At 42.4% G+C, this 22716-nt stretch overlaps 1 protein-coding gene and 1 long non-coding RNA gene across 6 annotated transcripts in view; one reads left to right on the top strand and one right to left on the bottom strand.

Moving 5' to 3' along the window:
• Positions 1–2367, bottom strand: part of LOC138184167 (putative aminopeptidase W07G4.4) — a 53917-nt gene extending 51550 nt beyond the window's left edge. For 2 of the 5 annotated variants that reach the window (XM_069121901.1, XM_069121897.1), the window contains exons 1-2: positions 2094–2366; positions 291–586 (exon numbers count right to left, since the gene is read on the bottom strand). The gene's annotated coding sequence lies outside the window, so the exon portion shown is untranslated. Of the gene's footprint in view, positions 1–290; positions 587–2093 lie in introns of all 5 variants that reach the window. The other 3 variants (XM_069121898.1, XM_069121902.1, XM_069121899.1) reach the window with 3 other exon arrangements.
• Positions 1–13781, top strand: part of LOC138184172 (uncharacterized) — a 32829-nt gene extending 19048 nt beyond the window's left edge. Inside the window, exons 2-3 of the long non-coding RNA XR_011174272.1 lie at positions 12402–12806; positions 12874–13781. This is a non-coding gene — a long non-coding RNA (uncharacterized LOC138184172). The remainder of the gene's footprint in view (positions 1–12401; positions 12807–12873) is intronic.
• Positions 13782–22716: the final 8935 nt, after the last annotated feature.

Genomic DNA, 22716 nt, shown 5'->3' on the forward strand with positions numbered 1-22716 from the left:
ACAGATGTATTGAATAAGATGATAATGAGATTTGTTAAAAGATTAGATGACACAATTCTTTAATTAATAAAAGAAAAGAAATAGAAACGTGTGGATGTTTGGAAAGCAAAATGTTTTGAATAAAAGAATTGAAAAGTTTCTTAAGGAATTTTAAGGACAAATAAAGTAAAAGTGCGTGACTTGGGCGAGTAAAATTTGTACAATATGAGAATTCGGAGGGCAATTCTCAATGAATTAACGCTTGTTCCTTAAAGATTCTAAGAAATATCTTACAAGAAACGGAGACTCACCTCTCACGTCCTTTTATTACAAGTTCTCCGATGTTTCCTCGCGCTGGCTCTCATTCCCGAGGAGGTTCAGCATCGATTCAACTCGGAGGCTCTCACGAAGTCGCTGGGAACTTTACGACACAACGTCCTTCGGCGGTCGCCAGGCTCCTACACCGAAACAGAAAGAAAACCGACTTCGTGACGCGCCCGATCGATCGTTCGTATCAATTTGCTGCACCAAAGCAACTTTAATTCCCCATCCAACTGGTATCAATTCACACGAATCTTCTTCTCCAATCGTCTACACAAATTATTCTCTAAAAGACAAGAAAATATGTTCAACGATGCCCGAAAGAGCGACACGACGCGAATGGCTTCGTACTGCGGCGCAAACTGCGACCTTCGCGAACTTGGACTTTCTTCTAGAAACATTTTGGCGGCACAGAGCGGATTGCATCAGCTCAGCTTCGAATTCTGCTTACACGTGGACGCGCAAGGAGAACGCAGAAAGCGTAGAAAACGAGAGAAAGAAAGGAGGGACGTGTAGAGAGCGATGAACGAGTGGCGAACTAAAACGAAACAAATAGACGAGAGGAGATCGGCCGTTCTGAAATAGAAGAAGAAGGCGAAACTGGACTCGTTCCTGTTAATTCACTTAAACAGACGCGCTCGACTAGTTCGTTAGCTCGATCGAACCGCGTCGCGACAAACTCGCGCGCTGCCTCTACGAGTTGGTCGACGTCGTCCCCGCCGGAAATATGAAGCACTACTTATCGGGTGACGCGTTTAGTCTCGGCCGTTGGCTATTTTCAAAGGTAACAAACAGTGTCTTTAGAATCGAAGTTAGACGCCGTTATGCGGTGGCAATCCTGTTCCTTGGAAAATCGGTCTGCTTTTCGATAAACAACGAGACGAGTCGTAGAAACGTTGAGTTCGCTCTTCGACTCGCACGAACTACGTTTTCAATCGTCGTCAACCAATTTCCATTAAACTAATGGGATCGCCGTTTCCGCTGCTTTTCCAATAGCAAGAAACGAACGAAGTTCAGCCATACTTCTTGGTTCTGGGAGGTGTCGGAGCACTTGACATGGTCGATCTTTTCGAGAACATTCTGTCTGCGTAAGCTCCTTACCTAGTTTTACACTTGCGAAGGTACGCGTTTCATTCTAAAGACTGTTGAAGTCGACTGTTCTTTTTCTTTTTTAGCTTTCGATCATCCGTGAAATTCAGTGGTTAGATAGGAACGTTCTGTTGATATTAATCATCCGGTTTGCAGAATAGACTTGGCCGAAACTAGCGGAACGAGATGGAAGGGTTTGTTACCAATAGAGTAATTTATGAAGTCGTAGCGCCCCCGATAAGCCGCTTTATCCACGCGAAGACCGTGTCATCAATGGTCTCGAAGCGGCTTCCCGCCTGCCAGAAACTGCTGCGATTTTATCGAATCGCCAACCAGCTATCTCAAAGTTTGAGAATAGTGCGCTGTTCTAACCGCTGGCACGCGAATTTACGAGCTGCCGAAATGTTAAACGTGCCCGAGTCGTGTGTTTTCGCAGCTGCATCTAAAATGGTTGTGCAAACCAATCGGGAAACACGGAAGTTGATTCGAGAATGCAGATTCAGTTGTTACACCTGGATTTTCTCCTTTCCCGTTATCATCTACTGACAATAACTGATCTTCTACAAACACTCTGTTCGTTGTACCAAATATACTCGAGTTCATCGTTACTTATTCGATGAAACGCCAAAAAAAGAAGAAATAAAAAAAATAAAGATATTTGAACGCAGATCATCTTTTTACCTAAAACAACAAGTGTTACATACCTAGGAAATCGCGAACGTATCCTATCAGTGAAAACTTAACGTGAACCGAATGGGAACAGATCGAAACGGAAGTGCGCGAATGGCGGTCGATCGATAAACGTTGCGGCAGATCGTCTCCCCGGGTGTCGGGACGATGATTCGAACTGATAGTTGCAAAGACGTGCGCCGTGGTCAGTCGTCGACGTAATACTGGGAAGCCGAGAGAGTTCGGTTGGTATATTTAAAAAGCAGAAACGTAGAGTGGCGTTCGCGGCCGAACGACTGACAAGCTGGCATACGGCGCCATACTGTTGGCACCAGCCGCTTTAAGCACATGCTCCTGGTCTGAGTATTGTTTCTTTCACCAGGAGAAGTTAAAAATAAAGGAGACGCTCTCTCGCGTTAGCCACTCTGTGTATTTTCTTTTGTTTGCTCTATCCGTGGGTCGGCTTTTTCATTCTTTGGTGAACGCTGTTGTGCGACAACCTTCGTGCGCTACTAATTAATATCTTTGTTTGATAATTATCAGATAATTTCTGAAAATATATTTGAGATGCGTAGATACGATTAATTAGGATCGTCGTTGGAATTGCGAAAAGCAAAGAGTGATCGGAGATTGGAAACTAAGATGCCGAGAGGAATATGGGACCAGATTTGCGCCAGGCTCGATCAATAATAACGCTAAATTACGTAACAATAGATTACATATAAGCGTATACAAAACGAGACAAGCGAGATCGTGTGTCTAACGCTGGACATACGAGTATGTAACTCTCGTGACACGCGGATGACCACATTGACTAAAGTTAGAAGCTCGAAGTTAAAAGGAGAAACCAGAAGAACACGAGATGCGAGTGATATCACGATTCCTCTTCCTTCTCTCGTTGATCAGCCGCTCGTTCCTCGCTCTCCCACGTGGAAATCGAGAACGAAAACGATAATGGTAAGAACATAATGCGCGACAATGGAGTGGATACACTTGAGCAAGGCAAAACCAATAATATCACGTGTCTACTACTATATAATGTCGCTTTGTGCTCGTGATACACGACCCATGATATATATTTGAATTAATAAATATACAAAGTACGAGAAATACGGATGTTTCCGCGAATTTTAAGAGAACTTCCAACACTGTGAGAAAGTTTCGACGAATCGCACAACGACAAAGTTTCCGAGGGCAAACTGCAAAGTAGCACGATCCGTCCTGCATCCACGATCCGTGTGTACGCATTGTTAACACAGATTTCATCTCCGGTACAGCCAACAATATACATGGCGAATAGCAACAATTTAACACGGAACAGCTAACGGACAAAACATGTTACGAATTACAACTATAATATATGTACATAAACCCTGGAAACCGTTACAGACCCACGTGTACGAATCGAGGAATATAAATCGAAGCTCAAAGGATTAATCGGTATTGTTCTTGGCTCTGCCGTGATATTTCTGGAGACAGAGAGAGAGAAAGAGAGAGAGAGAGAGAGAGAGAGAGAGAGAGAAAGGGAAGGAATAATAGTATGATCGAGAACCAAAGTAGATGATGCTCGTAATGAATTGCGAATATGGTTAAAACCGAATGCTAATTATCCGGTAGCCGCAGTGTTTGCGGCTACGATAATAACGATGTTGTTGTATTATTTTTATATTCATTTATTTGTTTCATGTGGCTAATTTTGAAATATAACGACGTGGGAGGACCGATTCTAAGAGTCTGAGAGGTCTCGCGAATGCATAAAAGTTAATCAATTCAAGGACTTGTGGACAACAAATAGTTCCATTAATCAACTAAAATAGGAAAAGTAGGTCGCCAACGATTCTCCGAAATTGAAGAGATTTCAAGCAAAGTTCGTTTATGAATGAACTATAGTCGCGATCTCTAATGGCTGTTCTTTTTTTGTTCGTTGTTAAACGTTGTTAAACAAATCCGAGAATGCAATGGTGTATATTCTCTATCAACTTTAACGTCGTAAAATTATATTTTATTCTGTAAAATTTTGCATTAGGAAAAGAGAAGGGAACGATGCTCGCGTGTTTTCAACGAAAGAACGAAAATTCGGTGGAGGAACATTGGGAAAAAGAAGGATTTCTCTCGGAACTCTCGAACGAACGAGCCTGCCACCCATTATCGTTACACGACTAATTAGCTCGAATACGCGACGCGATTCCGGACAACGATTTTATTCGCGACGCTTCGCATTACCGCGTTCACGGCCGCTAATTTCAGTCTGTCGTAGAAAATTCAGAATTTCGAGGCGAAAGGAACGCTCAGTCGAACGAAATTAACGAATTGAATTCGTTATATTTTCAATGTTCTTCTTGACTCGCTGCAACGCCGTGACTGTCGCATTACGGTTTATAGATTCAATTAAAATCGAGCAAACACCGTATTTCCTATTCTACGTGATTTTAAAGAGACCTTAATCAAGGAAATCAAGGCGTGAGCAAATTGCGTTTAAAAATTCGGATTTAAATAGTTCGTGATTCGCTTGGAAGATAAATCTAAATCTCTAAAGAAACTGTTGTTTCGTTATTTATCATTGAAAGGACGAATCTCTGATGCAAAAAGATAATCTCGAGTAAGAAGCAAACGTCAGAAGCCAATGCTTTTTCTTCAACAAGCAGTCAGATACACGAAGGTTCGACTCAATTAATAGATGGGAGGACGTCGTTAGCCCGATTCCAGGATCGTTTACCGTACCAATCCTTGCATCGATCTCTCAGCTGGATGTTAGAGAGATCGAGAAAGCCAGTCGAAGGCGGTTGATCTTTCGATGGTCGCTAGTTGCTTGCGACCTCTAAAGGGATTACGTTTCCTCTCGGGGACAATTCGTCAAGATCACGTCTTGGATCAGGCCGCAGAATCGTGTTGTTTGTTGCTCTCCGATAATAGATGCAGCATAATCGCTGCGGTCGCCCTGGCACACGTGCTATCGATTCTTCGAACCTGGTTTCCGGATCCTCTATAGCAGCTTAACGATCGCTCCACTCGATTGGCTAATAACTTTGAGATCAAAGCGCTGAGAACGTGGCAAGAAAATGAAGGTCCTCCGATAGAGTAAGCGTTTTAGGGTAAATTATTCGAACGGAGTTTAGACCAAAGAATTCTACAAGCGCCAACTTATTAAATTGCAAATTCATAAAATTCATGTAAATAATTTTTACAACTTTTTGGCATACATGTATACAGTTTGAATTATTATTTCATTCTGATTAATTACTATCACATTCTGTATGAAACGAACAGGTGTGCTAATAGTAGAGTATACTTATAGAGATTAACATCTTAAAGCATGGAACTAAGCAGAATGCTCGTGTATTCTAAATTTACCAAGAAGATGCTAAGAATTCGAAGAACGCGTCAAAAATGTTATATTACAGCTTGATAAAAAGCAATTGTGACTTAGTTAATCGTTGTTTGTCGGTTTTCTAGCGTGATGACGCCCGTAACGTCACGTACGCGTTGCCCGATTCCGCATTTACGTAATCGCGTGAGCTCCTTGTTCAAGCTTGACGATACGACACACAAGTTGAGATAGAAGTGTACACGAAGTGAATCACCTCGAACAGCGATAACGGGCTCCTCGTAAACAAATGGTGTAATCTTTGCACGATTTTTCTCATGACCGGATGCAACACAGTATCACGATTGTAGTTGTAGTAAAGTGTAATAACAGCATATGTAGCGAAAGATTATAGAAAACAAAAAGCCATGTCAGCTATCGCTAAAGTTGACAAACTTTTCTCTTCTACGATTCTACGCAAATATTGATGTGATACAAACACGGAAAGCTCGGTAATACGTTTCATCTTCGGTATTTGGTAACTTTTTGCGGACTTTGACGAAATGCATAAAGCGATTAATTTTCACATGGGATATAACGATTTATCGTTGAAACTCGCACGATTGATATAAAGTGGCGATCCAGTCGACGACCGATCGCGGTCGGTTATTCACTCCGCTGAAACGTGACTGGAACGTGGATAGAGTGGAACGCTAAATAATATTTGATCAGACCGCGAACGCAGCCATTAACCGGCAATCTCACCGTATAAATCAACCAGGCTGAACTCTCGGTTTGCATTTGCCGTGATTTCTGCTTTTTCAAACGATTTCCGGAATTTCGTGCGCGACAAACAGAAGGTTGATCGCGGTAAGACGGTTGACGTCAATCTATCACGCGGACGCGTGCTCGTATTACGATGAATTACGTTCATCGGAAACACCGGCGCTCTCTCACATCATCGAACAAGCCTGAACGTTCGCGCACACGCTATCGTCATCCGCAGGTGCGCTGGCTTGCAGAACGATGAATTATGCGCACGTACACGGTGGTGTTTCGTAATTCGGCGAGATGCGCCGGATAATCGGTCTGCCCTCTTCCGAGCCTCGTCGTTTCCTGTTCCAGGAAACCAGCAGGTCTCTGGAATTATATCTGGCACAGGTATTACATTTAGACGCGGATAGAATATTTATTAGAAGCAGTTCCGATACCGACCAACTTCATGAGCTGCCTTGATCTTGGTGAATTTTCCAAGGATACGTGAAGCTTTGAATATTCCGAATGGTCATCAGGTTTCTAACATGAATCTGAAAGAAGAGAAAGCGCAAATGTTGACGTAAAAGAGGCAACTGTTGTATCAAAGACAATTACTCGTATCATTATTTGTAAAGTCGTCAAAAGAGTGTAAACACGCATATGTACATCAGCGATGTTTGTTTCCAAAAAATTGTTCTTAATTTTTCCTACTCTTATCTCTGTATCATATTTGCCAACAGATCAATCTCCGAGAAGAATAATAACTTCGAGGAATATCCTCGGTCAATTTTATCAGTAGATGGATCTCCAAAAAGAACAATAGTCTAGAAGAATGGCTTTGGTTAATTTTGTCGATAAATCGGTATCCAAAAAGAAGAAACCGGAATAACAATAAATTGATCCTTTTGACACTTGCGGGGATGTTTCGTAAAATATTATTCTCCGTGACAATAGCTGACTCTGTATCTAATTTTCTTGCTTCGCGCGCGTATATATCTCTGAACATTGTAGCTTCCGTAGAATTTTATACGTTGGCGAGCAAAGTCCGGTGAGTCCTCGAAACAAGTAACTTTCAAGAAACAATAAACGGTAAACGCGGTTAAAACAAGAAGAGGAGAGACAGACAAGCAGTTGTACAAAGAGCGTGCGCGCTCAGAAAAGAGCCACGGAATAGAGTGGTCGTCGAGGGAACACAAACGGAACGGAACACTCGGAACGAACAAGCGCGGCAGCCCAAGCGCCAGACACTTTCGTCGGCGGATCCACAACGAGGCTGGTGTACACCAACTTACGCCGCGTTTACATTTGCATTTAATTCAAACATACGCGCTCGTGCATGCCGCTGAATTCCAATGTTTCTCTCGGCCGGCAGCCGCGTGTCGGGACTCCCGCTTTACTCTGCAATTGTCACCGTTTTCGAATCAGCCCCATTCCTCCCCCATTCCAAAATCCACATCCGCCCTTTCTCCACCTATTTCCTGCCCAAAGCAAAGATTAGTTCCTGCCACACATACCGCGTGCATATCAGGCCCAGCTTTAAAGCGGAATTGTATCCAGCCTCAACGAATCTCGGCACGTGTTACGCTCCCGCGTGCCAGGCGACAGCCAACCGCGCCGGAATTGTGGTATCCGCGTTCTTCCCTATTGCGCAGTGTGTCTTAGGGTATGACCGACTCTTTAAGAATCTTCGGAGCGAGAGGCAGAAGATGAAAATTCGTGCCAGATGGAATTCTGCTTTCATATCTTTTTATGAGGTATGGTATTGGATCCAGACTTGGATTATTTTGCATTTGAGTCATCTATTGATGTGCGAAAGAGAGAGAAAGAGAGAGAGAGAGAGAGAGAAAGAGAGAGACAGAATAACATTTATCCAAATAAAACCATATACGTTAGATTTTTATTCTAAATACCTGTGAAGTATCTCGATATTTTTTCATTTTGAAATCGTTTAAGCAGAGAATTTTTGCGAAAAGGACGTATTAAACACAAATTTAGTATATCATAATTGATAGCGCGTAGACTTACGGAGCCACCCTGTAGCGTACTAGTAAATGTATCGAGTGGTTTCTGTTACCGACATAATTTACAACCCTACGAATCCCTCTTAACACGTGCTACACCAGAATATTCCTTCTCACTGATTCTGTCTCTCTCTATCGTGGTCCTCGGCTTAATTTTAATACTCCGTATTATTTCGGTTCTTGGACACACGCAGTCACACTTTTAATTTCTCGCTGTTATTCAGGTAGCCTTATCATCTCGTTTTTATTCATTACCAACTAGCTACCGGTTTCCTATTTCGTTACTGTATACTTACTTTGCTTTCACCTTTGTTTTATTATTTCCATTCTTTTATTTCTAATTCCTTTTATTTGTTCTGCTAGGCAAGGTTTCCCGGTTTCATTCTCCTTTACTCATTTATTCTCATTCCCTAGCACTTTACAATCTGTTTTCCTTCGCCTTTTGTTACCCACCTCTTGCTGTATTTTCCTGTTACCTCATTTAAATTTCTCCTATTTTTGTTTTCCGCAATATTCTTTCTTTTGATGATACCATAATTTTTTACCTTCAAGTACCAATAACGAATCTATTAACTAGTTTCTAATCGAAAGATCGGAAATTTGCGTTACGAATCGATTCCTTAACAGACATCGATGTAGAAAATTCCTAATCCTGAGAGCTCGAATATTTTGTTAAAGTAGCTTCGCTGTTGTCGAACGGACGTCGTCTAATAATCACTTGGAGATCTAACTCGTGAATCGATACAGAGTTTCGAACATACTCAAATGCCGTAAATGATCTTATCAACGAGGAAACTCTCGATCATCGACAAAAAGGCTATTATGCAAACTAACTGCTGGCTATCCTGCTCGTATCTGTTAGAAACTTGTCGAAAAGAACATTATACTACTTCGCCAAGTTTACCCAATTCATCCTGATTCTTAACAGCGATATCCACCCTCGATCTCGACTACAAATCCTGAAAATCCAATGTGGCTGATGTTCGTCAGCGATGGTATAGTAGAGTATCCCGCGGATAGTGTCCCACAAGAGAATTCGTGGATGAATAACCAAAACTGTACTGTCACGATAGGCTCCTCGGATCGATTAGAATCCGAAGGTCAATCTTGGTCGGTGACCAACTCTCGATCATCCCTGGTGAACAAACGCAGAGAGGTGGAGCGAAAATAATTGGATAGAAAGGTAAGCACACGCGTGCATCAACGCAGAATAGGGGAAACTACGAAACAAGGTACAACTTTTTCAAAGCAAACGACGAATGGCCGTGGCGCGAGGGGCAAGCGAGCGATGCAGAGTGTCCGCGGGGCTGATTTACGACACGCGCGGAATACGACCGAGAATTCCAATAGGAACGGGGATACTTTATTGCAACGGCTCCCCTGTGCCTGGTAAAGATTAACACGTAACGCGTGCAAAAATAGGATTACACTGTAATTTCCGGGCCGTCTCTATGCACACTATTGCACACGCGAAACAGGGATTACGCCCGGGGCCACCGCGTGTTCGAGGGAACGTTTGTATCACCGCACGCGGAAAACACTTCGTTATTGGCCGTTGTGGCTCGAAAACGCTTGACGCCAGCGTGATTTTGCTTTGTGCGTGGAAATCCTCCTGACTTCGATGTATGTTTTTTTGCGAGGGAGACAATGATCAGCGTTGATCGTATATGCACAGGCTTGTGAATGTATTTATCACCTTTCATAAATGTGTTACGCGCGTTACACGAAACATTTTAAAATTTCATTAGCACTGTTACGGTGATTATATTGTTAAAGTTTGAAACAAATTTGAAAATGTATATATATATACATGTGTGTGAATTATCTTTAGCACCATATTGCGTTTGATGACATATGAAAATTACACTTGCTAGAGGTGTATTCAACACTTTTTATGTATCCATTTTTTATAGGTTCATTTTTATGGTTCATATACCTTTGCGAGTCAGTGTACAATGCGATATGAACTTTGCTATTGGAAAAGTGCGTTTATACGTCTTTTAGTAGAGAAAGGGTGATTTAGTGACCGCTATGACGGTTTCTATCTACGTCAAGATCTAGAGTCCTTTGTTAAATAAATGGAAAAGCTGTCAGTCTTGAATCCATCGTATATTTATGCCCGCCTTTGGGAATTCGATACTTTTGAAATAAAATACTGTGGTTGATGTTCGGGATATACAGGAACTGGAGACTATAGCTAGAACGAATCAGTTCGATGGTACAAAGGACCAAGTTTTTCCTTCGAAGGCTTCGTTTCGAAGGCTCACCGGCACGAATGGTGAATATTTATGCACCAGCTGGATACCGTTGGAGGAAACGCAAAGCGCAAAACCAGGGATTCATTGTTCCCGATACAGCCGAGTCTCTCCGATTCACCGATAAACGCTAAAAGCGGCCACGACGTCGGGACGAGAACGACACCGTTAACGATGACGAAACGCAAGTCGACCCAGTTCCACCCCCTTGCGCGTGCACACACAGACGAAAAGCTGATTTATCGCGGACGCTTCCCTCGCACCGTCCGGCGATGGTACATTAAACTCTCCGCGAATTTATGGCGCATTATTTCGAACAAATATATCTTCTTCGTTGGTAACTCGCATCAACTTCCAGCCATACCCCATTTGCGTGAGACTCGAAGGAAAGATGAACAAGTCGGCTAGAAATAGAGCAGGGAGTGAAAGGGAAACAGGAAAATTCGCGATGAGATAAACTGACCGAGAAACACAGAGATAGAAGGGGAAGAAAAAAATTCCCTTGTCTGATTTATGGATAGCAATCTCTTGGAGGTGCTCGAAATATCACGCGCAGAGGCGGACGTCCTTCCTCTCGGCAGACGATGCGCCAAACAAGGTCCTCCGATTCGCATCCGTACAGAAAATTGGCACCCATTCGGTCCAGTCGCTCGCCCGTATAATAAATGCCTGTGCCGGACATCGTGATGCTCCCCGGAAACCGACGGACGTTGTCGTGCGTTCCACGATCAAAAGACATCCATGTGAAAGGGTAAAAAAACCTCGAGGACCCGGACGAATTTCGTAGTAGCCTTCTGGTTTGAATTATGGAATAATAATTTGAGAAAAATATTCGAGATGAATTATGCACTTGTGTAAGAGAGAACGTGGTATTTTTGCTGGAAAGCAAATCGACAAATGACAACACATAGTTCGTTTGAAGTCTAAAAATAAAACATTTTCTCGAATCAAAAATTATTTCCTTCTATTATATTACTATTGCCAATTTTTAAAAAGACCAGCTATTCACAATACTTGTTTGAGTTATCAGTTGCTTTACAGCGTCAAATCAATGATTACAATCATATCTTGTTCGCAGAGATTCCGCGAAGATTATATTAATCTAATCATCTATCTCAATCATTACTATAATCTGGTCATTCAACGTAACGATAGCAATTGGGCACAGCAGGTGACAATACGGGCGAATTACTTTGATTATAGTCATTATTCCTCCTCCTTTGCGATAATAGTTATTTCAGTCACATATGCTACCACCTGCATACACATTCTCCTGTTGCATATATGCGCTACATCAGAATTTATGATGCACGTGTGAGATTAGATCTCGGACATCTCTATTGATATGCATCATTGCACACTCGTAAACTTGTGAAGTAAAGGAATAGATAGTAAAAGATACGGGTTGTATTATCTCTCTCCTCCTATAAGCAGTGTCTCCTTTTTCTACTCGTCATTTCATATAGAACAAGTATTATCAATTATTGACATTATTCGTCAGCAAACTAAATGGACGCCTACGCACATGGATATTTACTACCTTTTACACACCATTTATAATACTCTCCCTCCTCTCTTCTGCGATGAATATTTCTTAAAATTTAACTTTCAAAGTGGAAAATCCATTAGAAGACCGTAGAAAAGAATGAATTCATGGTGTAATTAATTTTTGAGAAATGAAAAATCAGATGAAATAAAACTGAACAACCATCGGGGATCGAACTCGAACCTAACACACAGTAGACAAGAACCGTACCTACTCAGCCATCGAGCTCGTGTTCTTGACCTTCGATTCCCAACTTGTAGTAGTAGTCGGAGATCGATCTTATAGGAAAAATTGTTTGTATTACAAGTTTTATATATAATGTTAACGTTGTTTTACATACACTAGTCTTCGTTATTTTATAAAAATACTTTCGAAAATGTTATTTATTTTACCGTTGCTCTTTTAGCTGCTTCTCGTCTTTTCATTCATAGAATTTGAATAATATTTATCTTCTTTTCTAGAGAAGTTTACTTCGCTCTTCTGTCAAGACACCAGCATCAGCTAAGATCCAAGGTGAATTCTTATGCACAGTGTCAAAGGACAATTCTCAGAAGTCCAGAAATTTTCACTCGAGGGAGGAGAAGATCGTTTCTGTTCAGTTTTAATTTTCCATGTCTTTGTGGAAGTTTCTTCGTCTGGAAGAGGTATTCGAAGGAAAGGAAAGTTTTTCCTCGAAAACGGAATTCGACAGCTGCTCCCGCACCCTTTTTGAACATGTCGACTCTTCGAAAGAAGGGACAACGAAGAAGAACAGATTCGAGTGAGTGAGTTCCGTAACGTGGCGCGTACTTCGAGGCATTCGACAGGGAATTTTTTCTAAATTTGGAAAGCAGGACGGGAGTCGCCTCGGGTGCTGCTTATGACAGGTGAGCAGGCATGATCGATGGATAAACTTTACGGATAATTAGGTAACGGCGTTCTCTCTATTTACAGGCGCGCGCGTTCCATCGTTGAATGCCACGCGAGAGGCAGAAGCGTCAATTTCGCGAGGAACGCGTCGAAGGAAGCTGGAAATTGCCGCTCATGAAACGCTCCTTTCGTTTTCCTCGAACGGTTTTTCATTTCGCTGTCTGCTGGTTCTACTTGTCGCACGAAACGCAGTCGCGTAAAAATCTCGTAAAACGCGCAACGATGTCAAAATTTCCGGATCATTTAAGGCTATACGACGTAATAAACTTTTTATGGAAGTTCGTCGGAGAATTTGTTTCGCGGCCGTTTGTTTGTATTTTATTTTCTCCTATTTTCCCTCGAATGCGCCGGCTACGGTTTACGCCACAGCCGAAGACGAGACCAATTCGTTTCATGGCCGATCGACGGCTACGTGTGAACGGTTTCAATTTTACATGACCAACAACCGAAGAGAATAATTGGTCGAATTAGCAATTCAATTCCTTCGATGGCGATCGATCCGCGTGGCCGATTCGTTTTATTCGCGAATATTTTACAGCAACGATCTACACACAAAAGAGACCAACGCTAGGAGGTTGCAGCACTTTTGTCACGTCCTTGAAGAACATGTGTTTCGACGCTTTGCTAGCACTGTAGTTAGCTTCATCAGAGATTGACTGATATACTGATGTCAATCGACTCATGATAAAGCCAGCTGCCATGCTGGCACAATGTCGAAACACAGTTTCCTCAAAGACGCGTCTCATACACGGGGGAACCTTCATTCCAAAAATTCTACAATACCAGGCTGTAGAAGTGTCAGATTTGGAATTTTTCTTTCCCTAGCACATTATTCTGCGGCGACTCTGCCGAGCACAAGATATCTATACTAATAACTATAAGTGTTGGGATAGCTACTGATCTTCTAAGAATTAAATACTCTTCTGTTGTCTAGTTGTTTCACTGTAAATATATTATATTTTCATCCAGCTCTTATAAATTTATTACTTGTACATTATATTCACCTTATGCAAAATATTAAATAAAATAAAATTTGTTAGAGTTTTCCAATAAATATAACGACAAGGTGCCCTAATACTTATGACCGGCATTGTATGTCCTTCAACACCCTTCTTCGACGATGTATCAGCATATTTTAACGCCAACACGTCCCAAAATGTCTTGTCTCGTCACTCGGCCCGGCAGACAACTTCTTTATATCGGATGTGCGCCGTAATCTCGCCAGCGGTCGATCGATTCGGGCGCTGACAGGGCTTGTCAAACGGAGAACAATCTCTAACAATTCCGCGTCGATTCTTTACCGAGCTCCTGGGACACTCGACGTTGCTGCTCATGAATATCCACGAAAGCTACAGGCCAGAAAAGAGGCCGCGAAACGTCCCGCGGAGACGGCGTCAGTCACCAGACATCACGTCGACTTAAGAGTATTGGCAAGTCTCTTACTAGTGGCGTAACACGATTTTCATTTCCAAAAAGGATAATTTTCCCTCTTTGGTGCAACTGCCACTAAATTTCCAACCGCAGCGACGAGTAGTGTCTATTGGCCGTGTTTTTACTGAATGTCAGTCACAGAGGAAATCTCGATCGTAGAGAAAACGAGTCACGAACAGACACTTCTCGCGCGGAAAGAAGGTAATCGAGAAACGTTTCCCTAGACTTGACACACACGTTAGAAGACTTTTGTGCGTCACTACCGAGAATCGATCTCGACGAAGGAGAAGTATAATCGAAAAAAAAAATATTTTTTTGGGCACGTTTCTCGTTCTTCTGCGGAATCCTGTTGCATTCTTCTTTGAATTTATATTTCTTAAACACTTTGCCATATCTCTGTTTCTTCTCAATGTTCTACAAACACCTGTTTCATTTTGCAATCATTTTTGCGCGGCTTGTACACTATTATAATTACTGCCAGTCAAGGTCCCTCATACGTGTTGCCCGCCGTAAAAGTGTTAAGGAAAATTCAACGAACTCGATCGTGTTCCTGTTGATGAAACATCTTCTGAATCATCAAATTGCTACCATTCGGTCAAACCATCGCCGCAACAGAAGCATTGATCGAGTCTACTTGCATACTAGCGTGGAATGTTTGTCCTGCGGCAGATGGACTGCAAGTGGTCATCTAATTATAGCTAATTCGCGGATGCAGCTTTCAGCTAGTTCAACAATGAGCTTCCCATTAGCCGCTGCGTTATTCTTTCGACCAGTTTGATTCGAGCAGGCGCGCACTCGATGTCTCGCGTAATTCCCAGAGCTGAGTGCAAAGGAACCGAAATGCATTTGCACGGAGGGAAATGCAGAATACATTTCCGGAAGCGTTTCAGTATTACTGTACTAGCGGTGAGAGGGTTGCTCGAAGTTTCCTTCCAGGAAAGAATTGAATTAGCAGCCACGACGCGATGCCTGCTGGTGCTGATTAAGGGAGCTGCCAGTCATCAATGCGACTTCTACAGCTCTAAAATAATACGCTTCTAATAAACGGGTTCCAACATTTCTGGTCAATTAAATGGAAAATGACAATTACAAACGACTATGTAGTTCTTTTCGCGCGAGTTAACTCTGTGGAACGATGAAATCGACCGGGTTCCTTAATCTGAAAGGGTGGCTTTCTTTTATCCGTGTCTTTATTATCAAACCATCACCCAGACAGTTTCTTCAAAAAAAAAAAAAAAAAAATCTTAAATCATTGTCAAAGATAGTTAGTCACGGATCTTGTTGCTAAGTGATTCTTGCTTGATCGAATTAATTAATTGTTAGTGAAATTTTACAATTTACACGTTACAGCTATACTAATAAATTCACTAGTAAATACCTGCACAATAGTATTAACGAAACAGATAAAATTGCATAAGTAGATTGCACAAGATACACGTCAGTCGCTTGTCGTACTTTGTGTCTTTAGATTGCATACAACAGTGTAGCGGAACGAAGTAATATTAGCGACGTAATCTGTAATTTATAAAATTGCAAAAGCTGCTTATGCAACGGAATTTCACAACCTGTAACGTGTGAATTCACTAATACTAAGCGTTAGGCCTAGATCAATGCGTCTTGAGTTTCCGACTGTTCCAATGACCTGATCGTTTGAGTGACCATCGTAAACCTAAACTCAGACAGTCCGCATGCATTCGCATACAAACACACGTACAGATCTATGTTTCACAAATCATAGCTCTCGTTGACGTCTCGACGTCATCGGTCAATGACGTTGGCCCTGTGCTCGGATGTCCAGAAAATGTGTCGGCACCAACTAGCAGGCCGGTGAGTTTCAATAATCAAACAGCAATCAAGAGTTCTCCGATTCACGAGCGTTGCACGGTAAGGAACAGGAGAGAGAGAGAGAGAGAGAGAGAGCGAGAGAGAGAAAGAGCGCGATCGTAAATCGATTGGACGGATCGAGAATCGCGTCAGCAAATGCTCGAGATACAAGTCCCACCGACGTGGCCGGAACGCGTGTGTATGCGTCGGCCTACTCTGCAAACTTCGCTCCTCGCCCCTCGCGTCCTTTTCTCTCTTTCTTTCGCATATTCATGACGTCACCACACCCCTACCATCGTTTTCACCATTACTACGATGCCGCCACCCTCCACCCCGCTCATGGTTAGGGTAGAATCTGGTAGAGGTCGATACACCCCCTCGCGCCCTCCACGGCGAGGCAAACTGGCCTTCTACTTCTTCCCTCGTGACCCCGTGTGTTCTTTCTATTTTCCTGCCTCGCGTGCTTTCTCGCTTTCTTCTCCATTTGTCTCTCAACGTTTCGTTTCCCCATCCACCGTTTTCGCTATTTTTCCTGCCCACCCCTGTCCAACTGTGCATACACGTCAACCTGCTTGTATGTGCCAGCGAAGTTGAAAAGAGAAGAAGGTCGGATAAACGATGTCGGTTTGAACACACGGCGCTCGGAGGGTGGAATGGAAAGACGAAGGGTAAATGAGAAAATAAGGGCTACGACGTGTCTGTAGGTGGTAGAGAACGTAGGTAGAAACATTTAAGGACAAGAGTTATTCCGAACATATGATAAAAGCATGACAAACGTCGGTGTTTAAAGACGTTAAAGCGATACATTTGTCGCGGAAACGAAATATAAATTCATAATTGTTAACTCTCTCCGATTCTCTTAGTGCAAGCAGGCTTCGTACAATCCAATTAGTATCAACAGTCTCGTGTTTCTTGATTACTTTGTAAGGGGCAGTCGTTTCACTGATGAGACCTACAGATAGCCGAACAGCTTAACAATTCGAATAAATCTGGAGGAAAGAACGAATACAAAAAGACATGGTTCCCTATGTATTCATCCGACCGCAGACGTCACGAAAATAAAGTTGAAAGAAGGGTAAGGAGAAGAAAAAGTGGAAGGAAGAAAAAGAGGGGTGAGCACGGTGAACTAAACGATGAAGGAAAAAAGACGGAGGAAAGAGGAGAACACTGGGATGCGGGAGGGTCGTGGAAAAAGTCTGCGTAAAGAAATCAAGCGAGTCGAGCGAAGGGGGTGAGGGTATGACGCACACTAGTTCCGTGGCGTGCATGCGTGTTCGCGCACGCAGTGTTCGCTCGAGTGCTCGCTCGAGTGTGCGTGAGTACACGGTTGCATATACGGTCACGCACACGCAAGCGCGACTGAGTATGACGTCACAAGGGCGGGGTCCTCGTTAGCAGCACTCTGCCGGTGCACTGGGACGACGAAGAGGCGAGCAACACGTGGAAAAGGGGTCGTGTCAGACGACCGGTGCGCGTCCATCACCTCCAGGTCCGCACCCCTCGCTCTCTTCAGCCAACTTGCCCTGCGAGCGCTTAAAAAGCGCCTTGTCTTCTCCTTGCATGTCTCACAACTCGCTACATCGCCTTTTTCCTTTGGTTCTGTTCCGCGAGCAACCCCCACTTACGCCTCTTAGTGTCGGGAAAATTGGGCAAACATGGTATCCTGTTCGATGTTCAACGTGAAGATTTTCAGTTTGTTTATAAATAATTATAAAGCAGCTGTGTGCTGCTAGGTGTAGCGTGAAAAATTATTAATAGATTGTGCACGTTTATGCGAATTTATGTTTTTATGAATTTCATTAATTTCAGAATGTGTATATCGGAGCAGAATTAAGGTGAATAGTCAAGGCAAAGAAATATGGCGAATTTTAGGGGGTGGAAGATTCGATCGAAGGAAAAGGAATGAGTTGATTTGTCGGACGTAATTTTTTGAACCGCTCCACATGGGTTCCGAGACACGGGAAGTTGAAGATACTATCGGTTTAAAGCATTATTTCCGGTGACCCGCGTCCTCTGCGACCGAGAATACTGCCACTTCCGCTAAAAGAGCGGAGAGGTTGAAAGAAAATTTAACAATACACTTGCGTCACGATAAATAATGGTCCTGGTGGCATAAAATGATTCAGATCTTGGGACGGTGAAGCAGAAATCTTGAGCAAGAACTTTTTAGCGAGATAGCGGAAAATAAACCGTCTTGCAGTAAATCGAAATACTTTCTTTGACTGTATGACTGAAGAATAGGGGACGTTATTAGCAGAGTTATACATTTGAAACCGCAGGTAATTTATTCGACTGCCGCTTTGGAACAAAATTCAATAAAACCCAAAAACCAACTGTTAAAAATGTTTTACCGTTCAAAAATATTGAAAAATTTCTCTGTAATAACAAATATTAATCCAGCTCTGGAATTCTGTAATCAGCAACTGCATAGCGTTCTGCAGACCAAAATGAAAACCGAATTCACGTATATCTCAGCGCGGTGCGAAATTCCGTAGACCAGCGTTCCCAAAATTCCGACACGTAGAAACTCGATGGAAAATCGTGGAAAAGTGCACACGAGTGCGGTTCGACGGTCGCCTGGACACATCACGTTGGAAGCTGAAGGAAATGTTTGAAGCCCCGAGGTCTACCATAAACCATTCGACGTATCCGCAGGGTGGAATGTTAGATCGATTTAGATCGAGTCGTGAAGGTTGGTGGCGCAGAAAGAGAGATCGGGAGAGAGTGGGCGAGAGAGAGAGAGAGTGAGAGAAAACGAGAAAGGGTCAAGCTAAAACGGCAAAGTAACTTCCTCCCAAAATGGACTCTGCGAACTAAAATCGTCACAAGTATCTGCGGTTCGTTCGGAACCAACTGTTGTTAATCTATTTTCCGGAAAAGAACCTGGTAGCTATCTACACGATATCAACGAAAATTACGTCGAGTTACGAGTCAATTTCCAGGTAGGAGAAAATTATCGGTGCTTTCTAAAAATTGGTTTCGAACTCGTCCTGCGTGCTTGTACCCAGCTCGTTATTCGAACCTTTAAATATTCGTTATGTTAAAAAGCAGCACTCGAGGCAGCTGGTGGCAATGCTTCATGGCCAGAGTAATTTCATTCGTCCACAGGTTCCCCAAGGACGCTCCCACAAACAGGAAATTAACAAACGGCCAGCGAGTCCGCGTTTTTCCCCATTATATCGTATATTTACCAGACCGCCGATTCCCCTTGGAATATTTCAAACAATTCCTCGTACCGCTGAAAATTTTAGCGATCCATTAACGGCGTAAGAAAAGAATTCGATCGGGTTTCGGCTGTCGAAATACAAAGAAGAAAACGGATGGAACGTAGAGTTTTACGAGCGCCTCGTTCGAAATGGTTCTGCGTGCTGATATAACGAATACGTTCAACCCTTATCCCTTAACTAATTTCGTCTCAGACACACTGATGGTATTGTACACGCGAAACATAACCTTTTTACTACCGCGTGTTCCTTACTTTTACGTGATTGCTCAAAGATTTCTTGGATTTTCATAGACTACAGAACGAACGATTTATGTGTGCAACGTCAGCCAGTGAAACGTATCTGATGTTTTACGATGCCACGATACACAAACCGCGGTTTATAGTCGCAAATCGAATAACGGAAAAGGGAGCCATTCTTCGAAACGACGCGAAAATTGTTGCACTTGCTTTCAACGGTTCTTCCAGAATTTTACTTCCTCCGATCTTTGTTCCTCTTTCATCGTAATCGTTACTAAGCGAACATTTTGTATTTACCACGATTCTAAGAACTGATGGATACCTATCTTAAATACAAGTGATAGAATCGTCTAATACATTCTCCGAGAAGAATTACAAACGTAACAGCTTTCCAAGAACAGCACGATGATGATTGATGATGAAGTAGTAGAGATGGTCGAAATAAAATATTCTCAGAAGATTTATGATTCTTTGATTCGTATATACAGTCGGAAGCAAAAGTTTACATACACCATATATTTTTTATATAAAATTTGATAAAAAATACCAATTAATTAAAATTTACTTTTTGTGAATTCCATAAGAACATAATATGTTGTTGCTGTTGTTGCAAATAAGTTGACGTGTCCCAATACCTAAGAATGATACTGTAAAAAAATCGGAAACTTAATGTATGGTGAATGAGACAGATTCGACGAACGATGGAGAATCGTAGTTGAACAGAGACAACAGACGCGTGGATTGCGTATCATCTTTGTTCCCTTACCGCCTTCTCCGCCGCTGTTACCGTAACAATACGTAATACGACGTATACGTATACGAGCATTACGTTTCCTGTTTGCGTTATGACTATGTACGCTTCGTCGTATTAGTCATTTGCCCGTTATTGACCAAGTCGAGCGGTCGCGAACAGAACATACAATAATTCTCCGGTATTCATCGTAATTGTGACGTTCCGCGTTATCGTGGAAAATTTTCATTGATGGAAATCACGGAGATGAAATGTTGTTTACGCACATTGAAATGAGTTCGTTCGAATCGCCATACTTCGTGGAAATTATTGCCGCGTTACATACTACATCCAGTTTCCAGCTAGATCTCGTTTCTGAATCAAATTTACCCCCTTGATTAATTAGGTAGATTTTAGTAAATAGATTAACCTCTCGATGCGAAATGGATGATACCGAAAGGCCTTCTCGAAAAAGCATAATCGAGTACAGAGAGTCGTTCCAACTTGTGGTCAGAAACATTTCCACCAATCTCTATAATCCTTTACCGACTTCATATACCGGCGAATGCAATTACGGGTGAAGGTAAAAGAATCTTCATCGAGTCTGCATTACAGCAAAAGTAATTCGAAACACGATATACAGGAAGGTACTTCATGAAATATTCGAGAATGATTCACAATGGAAATACGATTCCTTCCAACAGAATCTAGTAGCAGGATGACCTATTCCTTTTCTTTCCGACCTTGCACGCAAAGTCTCGCGCTAGAGTTCACGAACCTTCCCCACAAAGAGTTTTTATGCACTCCACTTATTGTTAGCTGGGCCCGATACCAGAGAGCTCGCGTGGCTAATTTTAAGCAAATCTCCGAGCTAATTTTAATGCGTAATTTTACGGTGACTGACCTCGTAAAAGGACCCTTAGACGACGAAATTTATCACAGTTCGGATAATGCTTCTTTCTTCTTTTTCCACCCTTTTTCTATTCTTCTCTTTTTACGTGCCATCAATAAATAACAGGAACTCCTAGTTCCTCGGCAATCACTCTCGCGTGGACCTCGTAAACGAAGCTTTATCGGCCGAGTTATTGCGCCGTGGAAAGAGCCTAATGCAGGGAAGTTTCCCTTTGTCGATCCGTAGAAACATTTGCATCCAGCGTGATATCGAAATCCTGACGAGTTCGAGGAGTGGAACAAAGGGTTTTAACGCCGATTAAACGGATCGCGTAAACATCCTAGAAATCGCAAGCGTTTCGATCGCGTTAACTTTGGGAACGTGGTAGCGACGAGCAAATTACAAAGTCAATGCGCATCGCCCTCCGTTGGAAACAGCGAAACGGTTTCAAAGTTCACCGGCAGCGATGAAATATCTTGGTGAGAAGTATGTCGAAGTATGCCGGTATACTCCACCAAAGAAATTTCGAATATAGGAAATTGCTTCGAAATTGCTCGGAAAGATTCTTCTAGATTTCAGAATAATCTTCTCTTCTTTGGTTACCTCTTCAAACATCCATGTCTTATCACCAGGACGAGTAATTCGACAAACATTTATCCAACACCTTCCCTGTCTCCCGTAATCGCACGTTTCTCTATCGATCTTCATTCGGATTGACGTAAATATTAACCTTCTTGATCTTCGCTATCAGATTAACTCCTTACGGATAGGTGGAAAAAGCTTCCTGCGATCGTCATCTGCCTTTTACATTTAACATATGAAAATCTTTCTACATTCAATATCAAAGACATGCATATTGAAAAACACAATTCTTTAAGGTTCTGGAAATATCCATCGCTACAAATATACTAGATGATAACGTTATCGCAAATTGAAGTATCAAGCGACGACAACCATTGTTGTAACTATACCTTGGACTGTTTACATTTTGTGGAAGAACTTTAAATCTCCGAAGTTGTTCGTAGATCGATGTTTCGTTTACAATCTTTTATTAATATCGTACATAATACGCGGAACGTCTAGAATTGAACTTCGTTAAGTTATACTAAAAACATCCTGATTAACCAACCAAAAAACGGCATTCATGTTGTCATAATCCACAAGAAATCCTCGTGTCCGAGTTTACTGTCTGACCTAATCCTGGACATGATCTCCTTCGTTGTTCCTCTAGAACTCGAATTATATACAGTAGATAACATCGGACTAGGTAAATCGCAATGATCGCTTCTCGTGCACGTTGACAGACAATGCTGGTCGAATTCGATGGTGGTCGCGAGGTGGCCCCGTATCTCTTCCCAAAACGAAGGAGTTGCTAACTAGTTTCTCCGTGCATGTTCTCCGGACGGGAACAATGCTGATACACGTACACACTGCGCACCAATACGTGTCCTATACACGGAAACAGAGGAGAAGCCTGCACGTCGGAGTTACGACAATATGCCGAACTTACCGACGGCAAACTTTCGG

The sequence above is a fragment of the Bombus flavifrons genome, chromosome 10 (assembly GCF_040668555.2).
Source record: "Bombus flavifrons isolate JBK064 chromosome 10, iyBomFlav1_principal, whole genome shotgun sequence".
In the NCBI taxonomy this organism is placed as follows: Eukaryota; Metazoa; Arthropoda; class Insecta; order Hymenoptera; family Apidae; genus Bombus; species Bombus flavifrons.